This window comes from Marmota flaviventris, chromosome 14 (assembly GCF_047511675.1).
Source record: "Marmota flaviventris isolate mMarFla1 chromosome 14, mMarFla1.hap1, whole genome shotgun sequence".
NCBI lineage: Eukaryota > Metazoa > Chordata > Mammalia > Rodentia > Sciuridae > Marmota > Marmota flaviventris.
In genome coordinates, this window is record NC_092511.1 from 94,226,719 (window position 1) to 94,250,136 (window position 23,418).

The 23,418-nt window shown below is 40.5% G+C and overlaps 1 long non-coding RNA gene across 1 annotated transcript in view; it reads right to left on the reverse strand.

Moving 5' to 3' along the window:
* Positions 1-9,053: 9,053 nt before the first annotated feature.
* The window catches only part of LOC139701757 (uncharacterized), a 240,145-nt gene continuing 225,780 nt past the window's right edge, over positions 9,054-23,418 (reverse strand). Inside the window, exon 7 of the long non-coding RNA XR_011704270.1 lies at positions 9,054-9,068. This is a non-coding gene — a long non-coding RNA (uncharacterized lncRNA). The remainder of the gene's footprint in view (positions 9,069-23,418) is intronic.

Consider the following 23,418-nt stretch of genomic DNA (forward strand, 5'->3'; position numbering starts at 1 on the left):
TTTTTAAAGTACCCAATGGGCCATTGTGAAAATTAATCTGGGGAAGTGTCAAAGCTAAAAAGAAAATATATCTTCAAATATAAAGAATTTATTCAGGAATGAGCAAAATATATATATAATCCAGGATGTACACTATAAAAAGCCACAGAGGGAAGGGTAAGGAAGCTTTTACAGCAAAAAAAGGGAGAATTCACATAAGCTGCTTGGATACAGAGTGCATTGGTCTCAGAGACATGCAGCAGGAGTTGGCATCAGCTCATTTGTAAGCAGCTTTCCCTATGGAAAGCATCTTGTCTGCAGTGTTGCAATCCTACAGAATGTTGAAGACAAACTTTGTTACAGAAATCCATGCTGAAGGATGAGGCCCCCCAGGGCTTTCTAGTAGGAGCTTTGCAGGAAGTCCTTGAGAGTTCTTATTTCCCACAGTCAGGGCATGGGCTCCATTCCCTCCCGGCTCCTCATTCCTTCTCAGCTCTCAATTTTATCTGAGTCTGACAAGTGTGATTGTGTCTTGGTAGGAGCAATTTTCTCAGCAGGGGAGAAGTCAGTGATGGCAGGAGGTGGCTGTGCAGTTAGAAACTGGCTGGTCAGGAGACCCAGGACACCTCAGGGCAGCTGCAGCAGGGGTGGGGTGGGGTGGGGGCATCCTGACCTGCCCTAAGGGTTAAAGAAATGACTGCCTCCAATGACTTCTCATTTTCACATTGCATAGAAGTCAATGTGCTGTTTGAGGGAGTTGACTGCACCTCCTCCTGTTGGGACTCACCTCCCTCACCTTCACGCCCCTTCACTGAAGTCTCCTATTTTTCTGACCACTTCTAGAAAAACTGATGCCCCTCTAGGCGTTTCTGACAAGTTCCCGGTTTCCAAATCTGGCGATTTTGCAGTGGGGCGGAGGCAAAGCGTCACTGCGCCACCTGCTGGCTCCGCTTGGGAACTTCACTTTCCCAGAAACGGATCAGAAGAGTAACAGCCCAAGAGACAGGCAATGAAATATCCGTAGTGGACACACACACCAAGCTCCCCACTTGGAAAATACACAAAGAAAAATATTTTCCTGCACACTACAGACAAGACAGACTCTCAAAAAGTGCTATTTTCATAGTGACATTTAAATTACAGCAGTTGCAGTAATTGGATTCCTGCTATGAGCTAAGCAATACATTATTAATTCATTTAGTTTTTGTATCTGCTCTGTGAATCTCTCACATGGGGAACCTGAGGCTCACCAGACGCACAGACTGTGTTCCTGGGGTCTCAGGGCCAGGTAGGAGGCTGAGCAGGTATGAACCCCAGACTCCAACTCCTTTCTCCTCTTTCATTGCTTTGGGGATTTAAAGAAGAACCCAGTCAGGTCTATATTTACCTCTTTGGATTTCCCTTCTCTTCCTTCTGTTCTCAGCACCTGTTCCCCAGTCCCAGCAGGAGGGTGGCTGTCCCAGGCACTGGTCTCAGACTCAGGGAGATACCATTTCCAGCAGAGTGTGGGCATTTGCTGTGTGCTGCTTTGTGAAGCCTCTATAAGCCGTACATCACCTCATTCTCACCTGTGAGGTAGGGCTTCTTATTCTTAGTGGCAGAGTGAGAAAACCTGCCTAGAATCACACAACTATAAATTGGTGGCAGCCCCACATGAGCTCAGATTTCCAAGTTCCTGCTCTGATCTACCATCCATTAGTCTTACCCAGCTTTATTGCTGTTTCTCAAAATGGATTCATGATTCAAATTTTGATTTGATTCAAACATATTTACCAGAACCATAATGCAAATGTGGATCCATGATGGGCTTCTGCAGCATAGGAAGGACTTTGGCCCTGCCCCTTGACCTCTTCCCTTCTTGTATCTTTTGCTCTTCTAGCCCTATCAGTATCTTTGTAGCTAATTCCCAGCATTAAACTCTCTTTACTTAAAATGGTGTTCCTGTTTTCCTGTTGGACACTGACATACCATCTAACATAGCAGAAATTTTCATGGCATTGATCCTTTTCATTTTAATGGTACCAGGGATTAAACCAGGGCTTTGCAGATGCTAGGCAAGCACTCCACCACTGAGCTGTGTCCTTAGGTCCACGTGAATCTCTTGGTTTCTTGTGGAGTTAAGGCATCTATCATAACCATATCCCACGTTTCCTATGTCATCATGCAATATACTCATTTCTTTATTAAATTGTTTTATTAAACAGAAGGCCATTGTTTTGGATTAAGCTTTTGTTCTGAGCCCCAGAAGATCAGAATAAAAACCAATATAAAGTCATTCATGCTAAACTTCCATGTCAACAAACCAAAACTGTTTGTAATCTGACCTTCCAAAAAAAAACTGCAAGAGAGATAACATCCAAATTTCCCAAACATGCCAGTTTCAGTTGGCATGATATTAGATTTCCTCCTGCCTTAAACCTTACATTTAAAAAGTAACCCAATATTATCCAATTAGATATTTTTCTATTGTTCTGTCTCCCTGTCCCAGCCTTACAGGAAAATAATTTTAAAGCCACCAATTCACATTTTTTTTTCCCTTGTGGTTTTGGGGATTGAACCTGGCACCTTGTGCAGGTTACACAAGTGGACAACCACTGAGCCACACTCCCAGCCCCTACCAATTCACTTTGTATTCCTTTGTTTCTGCTTTCTTTTCCGTGTATAAGATCAACCTCTGCTCAGCTCATTGGAACATTTCTATTTTATGGAATTGTGTTGCCAGCTTCTAGACTCACAAATAAGCCAATGAAGATCTTTAAATTGTTATAATTTTGTCTTTTGACAACATCTAAAACCAGTCTGCATAAATCTTTATATGAGAGCCACTCTTTTTTAGATTCTTTTGAAAGGATCATGTAATTGACCAAAAAGTGTTTGAGAACAATAAAACATTATACACATTTTGTGGGGTTTTTTTTTGGTTTGGTTTTTAACATAGCAATTATTTTTTATTATATTCATTGATAATATACTATATTCTGCAAAACACTTGGTGATATTTTTTTTAACAAAGATCCAAACAATTCTCTCTCTGGACACTTAATTAAGAAAGCAAAACATCAGCTCAGACACAATGGGGGTTGTGGTTCAGTAGTAGAGTGCGTGCCTAGTACGTGTGAGGCACTGGGTTCGATCCTCAGCACCACATTTTAAAAAAATGAAATAAAGATACTGTGGGTCCACTTACAACTAAAAATCAAATATTTTTTAAAAAGAAAGATTCTTTCTTTAAAAAAAAAAATCAGCTCAGACAGAGAAAGGAAAGATCTGCCCTACCAAGAATCAGGCTAGCTTATAGGCACAAAGCCAGCTTCAAAGTTAACTAGGAACAGTGTTTTTCCCAAGGTCCTGGTGCAGTTGTACAATGCCATAACAAACCCCTTTTTGAGTAGTTTCTGTTTCCTCCGTCAGGGAGAAACTTCATTACAAAATCTTAGGATGTCAGAAACCTGGCTTTGCAAAATCAAGTCAGTAAGAATGAAAGTCTCCCCCTTTGCCTGGAGGGTCTAAATCTTTGAACATGGAGAACCAGCTCCAGCTTCAACACAGACAGAGACCAGGCTTCAGATATAACACTGAAGAGCTACTCATCTTACTCATTTCCAGGAAACAGGGCTGTGAGTCTACTTTGCAGTCTGGTGTGTTCTTAAACACAACCTGTTGGCCTCGAGACCACCTTCATTTAAATTTTGCCTAAATGCCTCTCTTCTCCCAAATCACATCATAGCCCTATCTCTTTGGTGAAGTGCCCAGTAGTTCTACTGATATTTACTCCCCATCATTTCCAAGAGCCAACCAACCTGAGTCCTTTGGACTTCAGGCTTGTGCTGATGGCCTTTGACTGATTAGGCCAGGACAGTATCCAAAGACCCCCCAAGGGTTCCATTTCATAGTCAGGGCATTCTGCCCTCTTTCCTAGCCCCAGACAAGCTGAGTAATTTATTCAGAGTTGTTTGAGGAGAATATGAACAGATAAAAAAAAAAAAAAAAAAAAAAAAAAAAAAAGCAGAATGTACTGGAAAGGGTTATTCACCTAAAATCAGGAACTGGAAAATAAGATAATTTTTACTTCCCCAACAGAGAATGCAGCCAAGGTGCTCTCAAAACCCAGACTTGGTGGCTCTTTCCCCTGGGTAGACAATGGTAATATCCCCAATGAAGTTGTATTTTTAGGCAGTTCTATAAGCCATGAGACCTTTTGTCTCCAACAATCCATAAATATGGATTTATGAACTATTAGAACTATTCAGTAACTTTTAGGATGTCCTGCCATGGTAATATTCCCAAATAGTCTGCCTAGTTGATTTTTGACACTATCTGGTGATTTAGTTATTTATTGTTGTACAACCTCCTAAATTTAGTAGCTTAATAAAATGAATGATTTCATCTCCCACAGTTTCTGAGATCAGGAATTTGCATTATGCATATTGCTATAATTTTAGGGGATTCATATCCAGATAAAAATAAATGTGATACCATTCTTTTTTTTTTTTTTTTTTTTTTGGTATTGATAATTGAACTCAGGGGCACTCGACCACTAAGCCACATCCCAAGCCCTTTTTTTTTTTTTTTTTTAATTTTATTTAGAGATAGGGTCTCACTGAGTTGCTTAGCACCTTGCTTTTGCTGAGGCTGGCTTTGAACTCAGGATCCTCCTGCCTCAGCCTCCTGAGGTGCTGGGATTGTAGGTGTGCATCACCATGCCCACTGTCATGCCATTCTTTTTTTTTTAATATATATGTATATATTTTTAGTTGTCAATGAATTTTTTATTTTATTATTTATATGTGGTGCTGAGGATCAAACCCAGGGCCTCACACATGCCAGGCAGGCACTCTACCATTAAGCCACAACTCCAGCCCCTATTTCTATTGTTCTCTCTCCCTGTCCCAGCCTTACAAGGAAAAAAAAAAAGCCACCAATTCACTGTTCATTTTGATTGTGGCCAAAGAAAAACTAATTGTGACCAGGGCAAATTCTACATACAAGTGGTGTGAAGAAATGTGAAAGTCATCCAAATCAAAATGGAGTCACTTGAGTCAACCTTAACAAGAAAGAGCAAACAAAGGAGGAAGTTATGAAGGAAAGCATGTTGCTTAATTCTAACATCACAAAAGTGTGCCAGAAACACAAGCTAGCACAAAGGCCACCACAAAACAATACTTATCCTACAAGACATCTGCCCTACAAGCAACTGCCTGTTCAACCCCAGCCTGCCCCAACTCTTGTTAATGATCATTGTGACCAAAGATTATCGTTTCAAAACATTTGATGTAACCCTTCTCATTGTCTTTAAAAAACTTCTCCTTGCCTTGATGCCTTTGAATATGCCCATAGAGTACTATGGCATACATATTACCATTGCAATGCTCTGCTTTTCTCAAAAAAAAAAAAAAAAGTCATTATTCTTTGAAGAATCTCTTTCTCAGATTGCTTTATTTAGGTTGATAGAGGTGTAATGAATTAGGATTCTGAAATACATTTTTGCTTTATACAATAACCTCTGTTGCAATTCAGTTAACATGAATCACCCCTTTCTCATAATTTTCTTAGTTAGAAACAAAACACAGTGGGGAATCAATCCTTAGCACAAGAAGGGGAAGGAGAAGGAGGAAAAAAAGAGACAAAGAAGAAGAAATTAAAAAGGAAAATCGTTTGAAAGTTGATTCTAAAATGAATAGTACTTAAGGTATTTATTCCAACTAGTATGTTTCTATATTTCACACTAAGTTTGACCTGGGTTCTAAGTAACTTGTCAAAACACATTCTTTTTAAAAAATCTGTTTTGATATCGGGGATCAAACCCGTGGCCTCACACATGTGAGGCAAGTGCTCTCCCATTGAGCTACACCCCCGGTCCTGCCTTATCTTTTATTCAGCCCTGATGGGGTATTTAAAAAAATATTGACAGGGGTCTAGGGGGATATAGCTCAGAGTTCAGTGCTTGCTGGGCATGTGTGAGGCCCTGGGTTGAAACCCAGCACTGCAAAGAAAACCCAATAAGGCATTGTGGGGTCCTGGTTGTGTACAAGGTGGTGCACTCAGCCTTGAGTTCATGTACATTTACCAGCGTGTGACCTTGAGTAACTTAGGCTCTCCAACCCTTCATTTTCTCAATAGTAAACTGGGAATTGTGGGAGGCCGACATAGCATGTGACCAGCATTTGCCACCCCTTTTGATCAGTGTGGCACTGTCGGTCACCTGTGATCTCGTTGCTTAGGTAACCAAAGATAGTAGCCCTGATCTTTAGAGTTGAGAAAATGCAAATGTGTCTTCGTGCATGGGCGTGCCTTCCTGCATCCCCAGGGGTCAAGCTATGTTCACCTGTTCCTTTGTGATATTACCCCTTGCCCTGTTTGGGATAGAATGTTCCATGGAGATGCCCTTTGTGTGTCCCCTTCTCTTACTCTGCCCTTGGGTGTGGCCTTCCTAGATGTCAGTCAACCTGCTGACAGCAGACATCCTGAATCTAGACTCAGCCCCCTGAAACCTGACCCCTGGCCTCATTTGAATGGCTTCTCCTCAATAAAAGAGCTCTCTTCTCTTTCTTTCTGTGGACCCTTAAGGTCAGAGGAGACGTCACAGCACTCCCAAAGAAAAAGATATTTCTGTCTCTTGTGTGGTTATTTCACACAGCCCAGTTCCCCTGGAGTGATCCCTGAGTGTCTAAGTCGCTGGGAACGCGACAGGAAATAATAACACATAGCTGCCATCAATTCGTCACAAAAATTAAATGAGATTAGGTGAGACTAAATAACATCAGTTTAGCACAATGCCTGGCATATCAAAACCATTCTCCAGGTTATAGCTATAATTATTATGTCTGTTGTCACATAACAATGGCAATGTACCATGTACAAATATAGAACAACTTTATGTGTTCATTGGTCAATTTTAAAACTAAAATGTCTGTTAATAACCCCCAAGAGTAAATAAATGTAAGGAGAAAGCTATCTTGGCATTTTCTATATTTCTCTTCCATTTTTTCTCTAGTTTGATATACTTTTGTCTATCCTCTATTAATTTTCCTGAATCATTTTGTTTTAAGTATGTCTCTTGTTTGCAGCATATAGTCGAGTCTCATCTGTAGGCTAAAGTGAAAATCGTATTTTTTTTTTTAAGAAGGCGAGTTAAGATACCTCATACTTCTGTAACCAATATGTTTGGTATAATTTGAACATGATATTTCACAATGATGTGTATTTTATTTGCTGTGCCTCTTTTTCTATAAGCATAAGCATTATTTACTTATTTAATAAAAGTGTCTTGGAATTTGGGAAGTTTCCACCCCCCGCCCCAACCAGACGGTTACCTTTGGGTTTAAACTCTTTTTTTTTTCTTTAGAGACTAATCTGCTATTAATTCTATCCATTGTATTTTTTTTTAATCTCTAAATTTTTTTATTTTTGTCTTTTTAAAATGCCGTGTGTTTGTGTGTGTGGTGTTGGGGCTAGAATTTCCCAGAGGATAGGCAAGATTTGTCTTCTACCTCTTGCATTGTAACACTTTCAATTATTTCTCTTCCTTCTTGAATATATAAACTAGTTCATGTTAACTGTTCTTTTCCACTAATTCTATCATCGTATCATTTCTGGGTCTGTTTCTGTTGATTCATTTCCCCCTTCAGTATGGGTCATATTTACCTGTTCCTTTGCATGCCCAGTAATGTTTTATTAGATGATAGATATTTTAATCTTGTTGGGTATTAGATAAATATTTATATTATATTAAATAATATAAACATTATTGAGCTTTGTTCTGTAATGCACTTTAATTATATAGAAACAGTTTGATCCTTTTGAATCTTTTTAAAAAAGATTAATCAGAAGGTTCCAAACAGTCTTTAAAAATGTAAAGCTAATATTCATCTTTTGAGGCATAATAATAACCTCCTGAATGCTCTACTCAATGTGCCATGATATGAATGGTATTTGTTTTGTTTTGTTTTGTTTTTAGGTTGGTGTGTATAGGAACAATGCCTAGTCCTATGAGAGACTCAAAGATTATTCCCACTCAATCTTCCAGGTGATTCATTTCATAGACTGAAGTAATTTCCTAATATGCATGCACTGATCAATACTTAGCTGAATATCCTTTTCAGATCTTTAGAGCTGAGTATGTGTGTATCTGCATCTCCACACATTCAGACATATAGCTCTCTTCTCCCTGATAATTTCCCCTGCAAACTCTGGCCATCTTTACTCCCTGGACTCCAGTTTTTTTCTTCTCAGCTCAGGTAAATGACTTGGCTCTACCTGCTCCACCTGGGATCCCCCTCCTTGCAACACAACCTGGAAACTCTCCAGACCATCAGCTGTGCACTCACGGTTCTCACCTCATCTGTTTTCCCCCTCTCAGGGATCACTGTCCTTCATTACTTAAAGCGCAACGTCCCAAAACAATTTTTTTTTTTCACGTAGTTTACCTTTGCTTGGGTTGTTTCGAGTGAGAGAGTAAATTCAGGCTATTACTTCTTCACGCTAGAAGTAAGTGATTTTAAAATGCACTTGGCTCCCCTGTTTTTTGTTTTGTTTTGTTTTTTGACTTTTACCATCAGGTTCATTTTTAAAAATCAGTATCCTTTAAAGCTCACCTATTGTCTACAGTAACCAATGAGTTTATTCTGTTTTCCTCTTTCTTGTTTCTTTCTCCCACAATTTAGTTGCCTTGTTTTTGCTTAGTAATTCATATAAATTTGTACTTTGATCTTTCACCTTTGCCCCATTTTTGTTTAAGTGTGTGTCTTTGTGTGTATTTATTTATGTATTTACGGTACTGGGGGCTGAAGCCAGAGGTGCTCCATCAGTGAGCTGCATCCCAAGTCCTTTATTATTTTTTATTTTTAAACAGGGTCTCTCAATAAGTTGTCCAGGTGTGTCTCAACCTCCCAACTAGCTGGCACATTTATATATTTTTAAATACTCATCATCAGTGTGTTAATTAAATTTATTCCTAGTCATGAGTTGGTTAGGCAATAGTCATCCTCCAGAAGATTTCACAAGAAAGGTCAATGGGTACCTAATGGAAGAAAAAGTAGGCCCAAATCTCCATCTTGTCGGATTAGGCCCCAGCTCCCTTAATAAGACTCCTATAGTGCAAGAATTAGAACCAAGAATCAATAAATGGAATGGATTCCAACTAAAAAGCTTCTTCTAAGCAAAAGAAACAATCAGTGAGGTGAATAGAGAACCTACAGAATGGGAGCAAATCTTTACCACAAACACATCAGATAGAACACCAATCTCTAGGACATATAAAGCATTAAAAAACCTCTACACACACACACAAAAACAATCCAATTAATAAATGGGCCAAGGAACTGAACAGACACTTCGCAGAAGAGGATGTGCAGTCAATCAACAAACATATGAAGAATGTTCTACATCTCTAGCAATTAGAGAAATGCAAATCAAAACTAAGGTCTCATCTCACTCCCATCGGAATAGTAGCTATCAAGAATGCAAACAACAATAAGTGTTGGCAAGGATGTGAGGAAAAATGCACACACACACATTGCTGGCAGGACTGCAAATTGGTGCAGCCAATGTGGAAAACAGTACGGAGATTCCTTGGAAAACTTGGAATGGAATCACCATTTGACCCAGTTATCCCATTCCTTGGTCTATATACCCAAAGGACTTACAAACAGCATACTGCAGGGACACAGCCACATCAATGTTTATAGCAACACAATTCACAAGAGCTAAACTATGGAACCAACCCAGATGCCCTTCAGTAGAAGAATGGATAGGGAAAATTTGGTATATATACACAATGGAACATTACTCAGCATTAAAAGAGAATAAAATCATGGCATTTACAGGTAAATGGATGGAGTTGGAGAATATAATACTAAGTGAAGTTAGCCAATCCCCAAAAAACCAGAGGCTGAATGTTTTATCTGATATAAGGATGCTGACTCATAATGGCCATGGCATGTGGGTGGGGGGGAGCATGGGAGGAATGGAGGAATTTTAGATAGGGCAAAGGGGAAGGCGGGGGGGGGGGGGGGCAGGGGGTAGGAATGATGGTGGAATGAGTTAGACATCATTACCCTAAGTTCATGTATGAAGACACCAATGGTATGGAAATACTTTGTATACAGCCAGTGACTTGAAAAATTGTGCTCTATATGTGTAATATGAAATGAATTGCATTCTGCCATCATGAATAGCAAATTAGAATAAATAAATAATTTAATAAAAAAGAAAGGGTGCAGATTTCTGTAAATTATTATTTTTTCTTTTTTAAAAAATTTAAATTAGGTATACATGGCAGTAGAATGCATTTATGCCCTTTGATATATCATACATAGATGGGATATAATTTCTCATTTTTCTGAGTGTACATGTTGTAGAATCATATTGGTTATGTAGTCATATATACATACAGTAATAATGTCTGTTGCATTCTATTATCTTTCCTATCCCCACATTCCCTCCCCTTCCCTCCCTTCACTTACCTCTACCTAATCTAAGGGAATGCTATTCTTCTCTAGTGCCCCCCCACACTTTACTGTGAATTAGCACCTGATATCCGTCTTTGGTTTTGGGGGATTGGCTTATTTCTCTTAGCATGATATTCTCCAATTCCATCCATTTACTGGTAAATGCCAAAATTTCATTCTTCTTTAAAGCTGAGTAATATTCCATTGTATGTATGTGCCACATTTTCTGTATCCATTCATCTATTGAAGAACACCTAGGTCAGTTCCACTGTTTAACTATTGTGAATTGTGCTGCTATAAACATTGATGTGGCTGCATTACTGTAATATTCTGATTTTTAAGTCCCCTGGGTATAAACTGAGGAGTGGGACAGTTGGGTCAAATGGTGGTTCCATTCCCAGTTTTCTGAGGAATCTCCATACTGCTTTCCATAGTGGTTTCACCAGTTTGCAGTCCCACCAGCAATGTGTGAGTGTACCCTTTTCCCCACATCCTCACCAACATTTATTGCTGCCTGTGTTCTTGATGATCGCCATTCTGACAGGAGTGAGATGAAATCTTAATGTAGTTTTGATTTGCGTTTCTCTAATTGCTAGACATGTTGAACACTTTTTCATGTTTGTTGAACAATTGTATTTCTTCTTCTGTGAAGTGTCTGTTCAGTTCCTTACCCCATTCATTGATTGGGTTATTTTTTTTTTTTTCTGGTGTTAAGTTTTTTGAGTCCTTTATATATCCTGGAGATTAGTGCTGTATCTGAAGTGCACATGATAAAGATTTTCTCCCATTCTGTAGGCTCTCTGTTCACGTTATTGATTGTTTCCTTTGCTGAGAAGAAGCTTTTTGGTTTGAATCCATTCCATGTATCAATTCTTGATTTTACTTGTGCATTCGGAGACTTCAGATTTTTTAAATTTAATTTTTATTTGTTCTTTTTAATTTTACATGACAGTAGAATGCATTTTGACATATCATACATACATGGAGTCTAACTTCCCATTCTTGTGGTTGTACATGATGTGGAGTTACATTGGTTGTGTATTCATATATGAACATAGGAAAGTGATGTCCAGTTCATTCTACTGTTTTCTATTGCAGTCCCCCTCCCTTCCCTTCATTCTCCTTTGTCCAATCAGATCTTTTTTTTTTTAAAGAACTAAACTGGCATTTTTTTCTCCCCCCCCCCCTTGTTTTTCTTCCCAGTGGTCCCCACTATCCAGCAGATGGCAGGTATATACCCTGTCATATACCCTGTAGTCCCCATGATTATTTTCATACCTACACAAACTACGCATGTACCTCTGTACACAACGTAGCATTGTTTCATGTGCTTTAAAAATTAACATAATTGGAATCATGTGGTTGATATATTTTGTAAGATTATGTTTTTATTATATTTATACCCACTGATACATGAGGTAGGCAGGATAAGGATTTCCCCAAAGATGTCTACATTCTAATCCTCAGGACCTGTGAATAGGTTACTTCACATGGCAAAAGGAAACCTGCATGTGTGCTTGTGTTCAAACTCTTGAGTTGAGGAGATTATTCTGGATTATCCAGATGGGCCTAATGTAATCACAAGGATTCTTGTAAGTGAAAGAGAGAGACATCTGAGTAATGAAACGTGAGAAAGACCGAACCAGCCATGGCTGGCTTCCAAGATGGAAGAGGGATGTGAGCCAAAGGACGTGGGCAGCTTCTGAAATCTGGGAAGGCAAGGACAGGAATCTCCTCTAGAATCCCTGACACCTCAGCCCTAGCTCCTTGAACTCTGCCAGAAGTCTGTTCTCAGAACTGTAACATGATAAATTAGGGCGGTTTAAGGCACTGAGTTTGTGGTAATTTGTTACCGTAGCAATGCGAAGCTAATACAGGATACACTGATGACAAATTAGTGCACAGGAAAAATGAATAAAAGCTGAAAGTTAGGATTCAATTTTTTAAAAACCTCCTGCTATGCACAGTGATACATGCCTGTAATCCCAGAGGCTTGGAAGTCTGAGGCAGGAGCATCTCAAATTCAAAGCCAGCCTTGGCAACTTAGCAAGGTCCTAAGCATCTTAGAAAGACCCTATCTCTACATAAAAAATAAAAAGGGATGAGGATGTGGCTGAATGGCTAAGGACCTCCGGGTTCAATTCCTGGTACCAAATAAACAGCTCAGTTCACATAAATGAGCTGGACCTACTCAATTCAATTAAATGAAGTGGCTAGGGAAGATTTTAAAATAATAATGCCAAATGAATAGTGCTGTTTTAGCCCATTGTCATTATTGTGACCAAAACACCTGACAATAACAGCTTAGAGGGGGAAAAAAACTTATTTGGGGCTCATAATTTCGGAATATGAATCTATACATGGCCAACTCCATTACTCTGGGCCCAAGGTAAGGCAGCACATTGTGCCCAAAGGGTCCAGTTTAGGAAAGCTACCCATGATGATCTCAGGAAAGAGAAAGAGTGGACCACAGGAAAGAACAGCTCCATCCAAGGCACACTTCCAATGACTCACCTCCTCCCACCATGCCCCACCTGCCTCAGTTACCACCCAGTTCAGTCCATTCAGCCTCATGGATTGATTAGGTTACAGCTCTCGCAATCCAATCACTTCATCTCCAAACATTTCTCTATTAACACAGGAATGGTTGGGGGACACCTCATATCTAAACCATAACATTCCACTCCTGGCCACTCCTGGCCAAAACTTAAGCCCATCTCACAAAGCAAAATGTACTTAGTCCACCTCCAAGGATCCCACATGCAATTAGCAATTCCAGCATTTCCCAGTCCAAGTCCAATATCTCCTCTGAGACTCAAGGCAAACTCTTGGCTGTGAGCCCCTGAAAATATCAAAAGCAAGTTACATATGGGGAGAGCCCAGGAATTAAGAGATGCCAGTGTTCTAGATGCTGTATGCAGAGGCACAAGAACTGTTTTCCTGGCTGGGTTTTAGTCTTGTTTTGGTCCCACTCCTTCTTTCTATGCCTCTGCCCTCCATTTTGGAATGGGAATGTTTACTCTGTCCACTATACATTGGATCCATGTGGCCTGGTCAATCGCAGTGGTGAGCTGAGAAACAGCCCAGAGCACTGACTTTCTCCACTCAGCAGCTTTTCTCAGTGGACAATCCACCATTATTGGCATCTCTTAATTCCTGGGCTCTCCATTCCTGCTTCAGCTTCACTTTCAGCAGTTTTACAAATTTTCCTTTCAGGGGCAACCAGCAGGGATTCTGACCCTGATATACTTTGCCTGGCCTCCTAGGCCTTCCTTTGAAATCTCAATGGAAGACTCTATGACCCCTTGACTGGAACATTCTGCCATCCTGCAGAAGCAGCACAACATGCATGACACCAAGGTCCGCTGTCAGATTTCTGCATTACCTGAGATTATGGCTGGGATTATGGCTGAGTACCGGGGATTATGGCTGCAGTGGTCTCTGAGTATCTGTGTGGCTGAATATGGTAAAACAACTTCTAAAGACCTCCTGTGTTGGGGCTGGGGATGTGGCTCAAGTGGTAGCGCGCTCGCCTGGCATGCGTGCAGCCCGGGTTCGATCCTCAGCACCACGTACAAACAAAGATGTTGTGTCCGCCGAAAACTAAAAAATAAGTATTTCTCTCTCTCTCTCTTAAAAAAAAAAAAAAGACCTCCTGTGCAAGCAGAACACACCCATGGTCTTTTCTCAAAGGATTTTTCCCTTCTACAGTACACATTTGAGCCTGAAGTGGGTGTGGTTTGGAAAATTCCTGAGATGACCTCAAGGCATCTTTCCAATTGTCTTTGTGGAAAGTACTTAGCATCACCTTAGTGTTTATAATCTTTAAAAACAAGTCCAACTTCCTTGGCCCCATTCTTACATTCACATGTATGGCCAAACTGCAAGTTTTAAAAATCCTTTAGCTTTGTTTGTGGTTTTTTGTTTGTTTGTTTTGCTCCAGATTCTTATGGTAAACCAGCTAAAATCTTCCAGCAATATTCATGCCACTGACAGAAGGCTGAGCTGCCTTCAGTTTTTTTTCACTAGATTAATTAGTCCATCAGCTTTAAATTCAACATCATGCAAAGTCTCAGGACAGAAAAATGTAGACAAGTTCTTGGCCAGAATGTACCGTGAGTGTGACCTCTAGTCCAATTTCCAATAGAGTCCTTGTTCCCCTTTGAGCCCTCAAAAAACATGGTCAGCATTCTTAATGGCATTTTGGTCTACTGAGCTCCCACCAGAATCACCCATTAAGCTGTGTTTAGTACATTTAAAAGTTTGTCCAGTCTGCATCTCTAAATTTTCCCAAATTCCTCCTGCAAACCATCTCCAAAGACTTCTGAACAGCATGGTCATTTTTAGTCACAGCAACGACCCCACTTCTGGTATCAATTTCTATTTTAGACAGCTTCTTGTCACTGTGACAAAACTACTCAACAAGAACAACTAAGTTTATTTGGGGGATTATAATTTCAGAGGTCTCAGTCCATGGATGGTAGACTCCATTGCTCTAGGCTCAGGTGAGGCAGCACGTCATGGCAGAAGAGCCAATGGAGGAACGCTGCTCAGTTCATTGTGGGGTCAGGAAGCAGAGACAGAGAAGAAAGAGATGCAAGGAAGAACAACCCCTCCGAGGTACACCCCCAGTGACCCGCCTCCTCCAGCCATGCCCCACCTGCCCACATTTACCACTTAGTCCAGTTCATTTAAACTAGAACGGACTGATTAGGTTACAACTCTCACAATCCAATCACTTCATCTTCAAACATTCCTTCATTAACACAACAGCAGTTTGAAGACACCTCATATTCAAACACTCACAAATGCATATTTATTTTTTTTTAGGACAGAGAACTACATAATAAAAATGTGGAGAAATAAAATTATGATGTATCCTTTCTCACCTGCATATGATAAAAAGAGCTTTTCTTGCTATGAACTGTCATTACTACTAAGGAAATAAGATTTTTTGGTAAAACAAAATCAAAAGGACTATACATTTTGAAACTTGAAATCTACACTAAAGGTAAAATATAATAATCAAGAGATATATTTTGCTAATACACATTAATTTAAATTATTAAAATGATAGTCCTCATAAAGAGACATTAGAAAAATCTTTAACAACATATGAAGAAAACATTAGAAAATCTTTAACAACATATGAAGAAAACTAATGCCCATCCTATTAGATGCTATTTTCCTCTAAATAGCTTTATTTTGGAAAAAGAACAATCTGCTAGATATAGATACAAAAATAGTAAAAAAATATTGAGCAAATTTCAAAATATTGCATTCATGTAATATTTTATTATAACTATCTTAACAAATCTCTGCAGAATTTAATATTTTCCCCAAATCCCTTTTACTAATTTCATACAATTTTTTTAAATTGGGAGGGGCATTCATAAGAAAGTATCTTGAGACTTCTGTGCATTTTTTCACAGTTGATTGTTTTCATCCTTTTGAAGTAGTTAAGGAACTAGGGCAAGTGAGTCCTTCACATCTTTTTTCAGCTATTATGTGATTAAAAATCATGAACGTCACAGAAGATTAAAAACTGCTCAAGATCTAAGAGCTATCAAGTGGCTCTTGGCATAAAAATACACTGAAGCAGGTGGTTAAAAATCTTTTAAATATCCTTGAATGTAGGTGAAATTACAGTCAAATGAATTTTTCAATATGAATAGGGTACGTTAAAAATATGTTTTTATTAAAGTAAAACTCCTGCACAAGAGTATTTAACCATTTTAAAGTATGCAATTCAGTAGCATTTAATACTCTCACAATATTCTGCAACCAAGAAGATGATTTTTAAAGTTTTCTTTTCACAGATCTTTATGTACAGTATCTTTATGTACAGTTATTCACCAAATATTAATAATACATGAATCTACAAAGACACCAATTGTTTCAGCTAAAGGAGGCCAAATACCAAATACCCACAACTCTTTGTCTTTTCTGATGCCAACAAAGACTTCAAGTCCTTTCAGAGGAATTCAATAGAGATCAAAGTGGCTCTCAATGTTGCGTTAATAAAAAAAAATGCATGTTCTCTTTACACATTTTAATAAACCAGGAATGCTCAATGACCTACAGGGTGGATAATATTCCCAAGTCTTACTAAAAGAGAACAGTCAGAATTTCCAGGGTAAGCCTGATAACTATTAGTGATGTAAGTGATAAGGATAATATACTGGCTTGTGTTCTTAGCACTTTTTAATTTGCTTTTCTAATTCTTAATCAGTTGCAAACTCCAATTACAAGGCTCAAATATCTGAAAAAGCTGATTATGAGTTTTATTATAGTTAATTTGAATACAGGTCCCCTTGACGATGTAATTTCACCTACTAAAGAAACAGAGTTTCTCCTCTTTTCCTACCTTTGGCTCTTCTGTCAGTGCCTCCTATTGGCAGCAGTTAACAGGAAGTCGACTAGCAGGAAAATCTGGGATCCTCCGATTTGATATTCCAAGAGAATTTGCAGGCTTCCAGCTTAACATTACAGAGTCAAATAGAAAAGAGCCATATTGTAGATGTAAGAAACAATTGGTCACCAATTGACATAGTCCACACCTTTGATTATTCTACATCTGAACATACCCTTTAATACACATCTAAACATCCATCCAATGACAAACCTCATGCTTCTAATTTCAAGATGCAATTACACTTTGCACAAACAAAGACACTCTCTGTCTCTGCATAAAAGGGAAACCAAAAGTCCCATCAGCCATCGTATCCCATTTTCTGTGATACTAATTCCTGCCAGAGTACTCCAAATTGCAAAGTTTGCCACCACCCACACTTCTGTAAAACAATGAAAAAAGGAGCAGGGAGATTTTTAGTTGATGCAAATCAAGATATAAACAAGAAGAAAGGAAGAAAATATAACAGCCACTAGAGTCTTTTGCTGCGCAGGTGGCCACAGGGCCATATTGGTTGCTCATAACTCTCCTCTTCCACATTCATTCCATGAACCTTTAAATTTTAATGAGCAGTTCAAACGAGGTTCATTATCTAGAGGAGTGGCCCAAACCCTCATTCCTGAAAGGTCTTGTTCCTCTACCGTCTTACTTTTATTGGTTCCCATAGTCTTTCATTAAATTTAACTACGAGGTGTTCTGAACCCACTTTGTGTTACAGGAGTCCTTTTTGCCTTGGCAATCAAGATCAATCACCCCAGAGTTTTGGTCCAAAGGCATGAAGAGCCGTATTGGTCAAATGACAGTGTCCTGTGATAAACCTGCCCACATGGTGGATCGTTGGTCCCCCTGGGAATGGTGCCATACTGGGGACTCATCATCAACCTCTGTTCTTTGAAGATGCAATACACAGGAGTCACAGTCACAGTAGCTGGATCAGCCTTGGGAGAGGAAGTACAGGTTGTGGAGTCGGTGTGTTATCCACATCCCTCTCTTCCTGGGGCAAAGGCAGGGGCACCTGGGGAAAGAGGCTGACTGGCCCCTGCAGAATGCGGTCACTGGTTCCCTGATCATTATGGTCTATTGAAGCTGCTCTTCAGACAGCATTCACGGCACACACTCACATCTTCAAACTTTGGGGCTGTTCTAAGATGTCTACCCACACGTTCCTCCCCCAGACTCCTTGTCAATCTTTTATCTTCCAGATGCCTGCCTATCTAGCCAACCTTTGACTATTGTCCATGCATCGATGTAAACCATCTCCTGTGCCATCTCTCCACCCAGGAGGTTTGGCCCAGGATTCTCATTTCCTGCTGTCTTTTGGGCATGCTCTGCAGCTTGCTCCCTCTGAGTGGATGCCAGCATATCAGAAACAAAGTTTTCTTGGGTTTTTCCCATGGGTTTTTCACCAGTGAATTGGTCATAGAAAATTCCCCCATTGAAACGAGTAATGTGGGCTGTGACACAGCATTTAACAACCCTGAGACTCTCTCTTATCTAAACCCTAGTAAAATAAATTAACCCACTCTTTATCTAAATATTCTTAGTTATTGGTTCTACCTGAAAGAAATGAAGCAAATCCAGAAGTCATATCTTCATATCAGCCGGAAAAATGGGGACTGATTCCAAAATTTCATTAAAACACTAAGAGCCTACTCAAGAAATAATGAGAATGCACATGAGCTTCAAGAAAACTGGAAAATCATAGAATAAGATTTGGAGAAAATTGAATTCCTTTCCCCCTCCTATTCATCATTTATTGCTTTTTCTCTTTATTTAACTTGTTTGTTCATCTATTTTAACATTTACTGAGCATCTACTTCATACCCAGCACAGAGTAGACACCACAGTGAACAACAACAGACCCAAGTCCTCATGGGGGCTCAGTCACAGAGAAGAATGTGTGGCAGGTTGGCAGATCTGCCCCTCACTAGCCATGTGATCTCCATTAAATCTCTCAAATCTTTTAGAGCCTTAATTTTCTCACCTGTAAAATGGGCCAACATAGTGCCTACTTCAACAGGTTGTTATGAGAATGAAGTAAGGTGAATACATTCATCACTTAGAACAGGTTCTGGCACCCCGTTAATGCTAGCTGTCCATACGTTCTATCTTCTACCCACATTTTCTCATAAAAAAAGAAAAAAGCTTGAGCAACAATCAAGAGACAGGCTCCAACAGGTACGGAAATGGAGGCCCAGAAGAGGAGCCCTCACCTCCAGGTCCTGAAGGGTTTAAGTAGGGGATGCCAAATCATAAGCTGAGTCAAGGCGAGCCCTTTGAGGAGGGTGGTTTCAGAGATCCCAGGATGGCATTGCTGAGTCAAGTCAGGTCTCAACTATGTGTCAGCCCTTAATTATGCAGTGACGAGCATCACCCATGATTATGATGATGATGATCTTGAGAAATCCAGTTGAGACACTGAATGTGACAGTGCTGTCAAAAAGAAAGTCGCTCGCTTGTGGGGGATAAACCTCAGTGTCTACTTGCCATCCCTGTCTAGTTTTGTATTAAGGGATTCTCTGAAAAGGTGGAATACAACACAACCAGTGGAAACTGCTTCTGGTCAGCTAAAGACAGGGACATTTTAGAAGGCTTTGGGGATGGCCATAGACTTAAAAGAAAGCTGCAGCTCCTTACTTCTGGAGGACAGAAACCAAGGAGCCAGAGGAGGGTGCTGGCCAAGGGAGGGCCCCTTCAGAGTCCTGGATCCTAAAGGAATCTTCTCCAACCATCTCTGTTTTTGTGCTGCTCTATTTCAGGGAGGGAAGGAAGGTGGAGAGAAAGAGAGAGAGTGAGTCACCTTGCTTTAACTAATGAGTCACTTGTCTAACCTTTTGAGCAAAAAAAAGAAGAACCTTTTTTTTTTAGTTGTAGATGAACAAATACCTTTATTTTGTTTATTTATTTATTTTTAAATTTTTTTTTTGAGAGAGAAATTTCTAATATTTATTTATTTATTTTTTTTTTAGATTTCGGCAGACACAACATCTTTGTTTGTATGTGGTGCTGAGGATCGAACCCGGGCCGCACGCACGCCAGGCGACCGCACTACCGCTTGAGCCACATCCCCAGCCCAATGTTTATTTATTTTTATGTGGTGCTGAACCCAGTGTCTCACACATGTGAGGCAAGCACTCAACCGCTGAGCCACAACCCCAGCCCCAAAGAAGAACCTTATCAATCAGACATCCACCAACACCATATTCAGTGTTTGAAAACAAAGTGGTGGTGCTCTTGTCAGAAAAACAGAAAGTAGAGCCTGACCAGGCATACCCAGAAGACACCCACTACATTTAGCTCAGGGGCCTGGTCCTAGGAATATGCTCTTCAACCGTGTCTTAACTCAGAGAGACCACTCCTTTGTCTCTTCATCTGTTAAATAGAAAGAAGGAAACTGTCAGATCCTCTCCCCGCTGCAGAACTGTCAGGGGTTGATTGCTAAGACAGAGGGCACTTGGTCATGGTCCTGCTGGGCACTGAGGATGCGCTGAACAGTGGCTGCTCTCTAGCTCTCTCGCCCTGTCTCAGAGGGAGTTCAGGAAGCAGGCCCCCAAGGTCGGCAGAATAGCCCTTTTGTTCTCAACTTAGGTCTTCCGTTTCTGCTTCTGGCCAACTGTTCTAGGACTAACCATTTCTCAGTGAGAGGGAAGAGGAAAAAGGTTTGCAGGCATATTTGCTTGGTTGTCAATGGTGTTTTGCTGATTCCCAAACGCATCAGCCTATGTAGCCTGTCTTTGCCTCTGGGCTCTGATACAAAAGTTCTGTGCCAGTCCAGTTCCTCCAAGAAGCAGACTCCAAGATGAGATGAGTGTTGTAATCCTAATATTCCTGTGAGAGATAATGAGGAGGAAACTGGAAAAGGCTGAGAACAATGAGAGACCCCATGCAAGTCTGACCCCAAGTGAAGGAGAGAGGGAAGAGAGACTGATTAGAGGTGTCCTAGACCTGTGTATGATCTAAGAGAGATTCTACAAGGCCAAAGAGTCCTCAAACCAAAGGTGGTGGTCAGAAGAGGTCCATGTCTTCTGGAAAATTCCTTAGCATTCTTGACTAAAACTCCCAGTCAGCAGTTATGGTCAATTAAACCTCCCATAGTTTGAGATCTCTGAGAGGCAGTCCAAATGGCTATCACAAGTCCAAGGTCACCTATCCTTAAGAGTATATTCTGACCAAAACCATGAAATTCTGATAATTTATGTCTGTAGACTATAAATGTTTGTATAACATTTAAATTATTATTGGTTTTGTCTTATGTCTTCCTGGTGGGGGGGGGGTCTGTAATTTAATTTTTTTTTTTTAACCAGAAGCTCCGTTCTTTTACCAAACTATAAGATACTCCTAGTGGAAGTGCACTCCAAATTCTGTATTTCTTGACTTCAGGCTTAGCGATGTAGAAAGGTAGTTTCTGAAAGAAGGATAATTACAGTAAATTGCCTCTGATCCTGATGCTGATGCCCAGGTTTGCAGTTTCAGAGCTTGTTTTATTAACTCACCCATGAATCAGGGTTTCCCATGAATTTGTTCACAAGACTCATTTATAAGCCATCACACCAATTTATTAGTGTTAAAAGTAGATAAAAATCTTTGTAGTGAACTATGATGTGGCTTTGATATTATACTTGTTACATCTCAGAAAGCTAAACTAGGCATAAAGATTGCAAGGTAAGCATGGTGACAAAGAAGAGGAAGGTGGGAGTGTTTATGAATCTCCTTCATGGCACAGGCCAGGTATGCATGTGAGTGAGCTCTGTGGGCCAGGTGTTGGGGGACACAAGCTTCCTCCAGTGCCTCTCCCCCCCACTCCCCCCACCCCCCGCCTATTTCTCTCACCTCTTTCTTTCTCTGTCTCTCTTTTATGAGGAATCGAACTCAGGGGCACTTCACCACTGAGGACTGAGAACCTAAGTTGCTTAGGGCCTCACTAAGTTGCTTTGAACTTGCCATCCTCCTGCCTCAGCCTCCTTAGCCACTGAGATTACATGCACGTGCCACCTTGCCCACCCAGTGCCTTCTTTCTAGCATGTGGAGATAAGGCAACCATTGCCAGAGCACCAATTCAGCCTTAGTAACAAAACTGCTTCCTGTCATCGTCCTCTGCTGTAGGGTAGCCGTTAGTGAGAACTTTGACCTTGCGGCACGTTCCATTCATTTGTTCACTAAATTTTAAGAATGAGTGTGATGATTGTACTTGGTATTGGAATACAATAATGAGCAAAGTATGAGCCTACTGTAAATGTAAATATATAGAGGACTTAATGTCTTGGGGTATTCCACTATCTGCTCTCTGCTTCACAGGGTAATGGTACCAACTAGACTGACTGCACTTCTTGGCTGTAGATTCAGTTGGGCTCTTGGTGGTCTTTAGAAGTCTGTTCACCCATTTGTAGTGGCCACCCCATCTCATTCCTGGCGGGTGTTTTAACCCTTTCCCTATTCTCAGATCCCAATGTCTGCCCCATGTAGTTTCTTGGAACCTTACCTGGTATTCACAAGAGTAAATCACCTGCCAAGAAGGCCTTTAGTTTCCTGCCCCTACCCATTAAAATGTCTCAGTGCCCATACTTACCTTTTCCTCCTTTTTTTCTTGTATCAAAGAGAGAAATATACCTCCTTCTTCTAGGGTCACTTCTTCTGTCTCACCCCCACCTAAAGTAGCTTATAGTTATCGCCCTTTACAGTACAGCCAATACTGCGTCTCACAGCATATGGCATTGTTCACCATTGCCTTCTGAACCTGTCCCACTCAGGATGCCAGGAAGCTGTGTTCTTTGGAGTCTTCTTCCCTGAACATTTACCTGTGGGTTGTGTGTGTGGGGGGGGAGTATAATGATTAATTTGAACTGTCAACTAAATTGAATTAATCCATGCCAAGGATTAAGAAGGATACGAGTGTGTCCGTGAGGTTGTGTCTAGGAATGATTGGCATGTGGGATAACCAGCGAAAATGGAGACTCTCCCTAGGTGTGGACAGCACCGACCAATAGAATGATGGCTTGGATGGAATAAAAATTGGAAGAACAAAGAATCAGCGGCAGATGCAAGCTCGATTCCTCTTCAATGGATTCTTGATTGTTGCTGTGATCATCTAAGAATATCAGATTCTTGCTTCTTCACTCTTCCAAAGCAGACTCTGACAATGATTCTCCAAAAGGCTTAGGTCTCAGACTAGGGTAGCACCAGCGATCCCTCTTGTTCTGAGGCTTCAGCCTCTTGGACTGTGCTGGTACTGGTTCTTCCAGCTCTCCAGTCTGCAGATGGCCATTGTAGACTATCCGGCTTCTGGTCACGTAAGCCTTTTAATAATTATATTTCTTGTTGATTCTTTTCCTATAGAGTATACTGACTAATACAATGTGTGTGTGTGTGTGTGTGTGCATGCACCTGTGCCTGTGCAGTACTAGAGGTAGAACCCAGGGCCTCATACATACTAGGCAAGTGCTTTACCATTGAACTCCATCCCCAGCCCTCTATTTTTACTTGGAGATAGGGTTTTCCTAAGTTGCCCAGGCACCTCCAACTTTCAATTCTTCTGCCTCAGCCTCCTGAGTAGCTGGGATTGCAGGTGTGCACCATCATGCC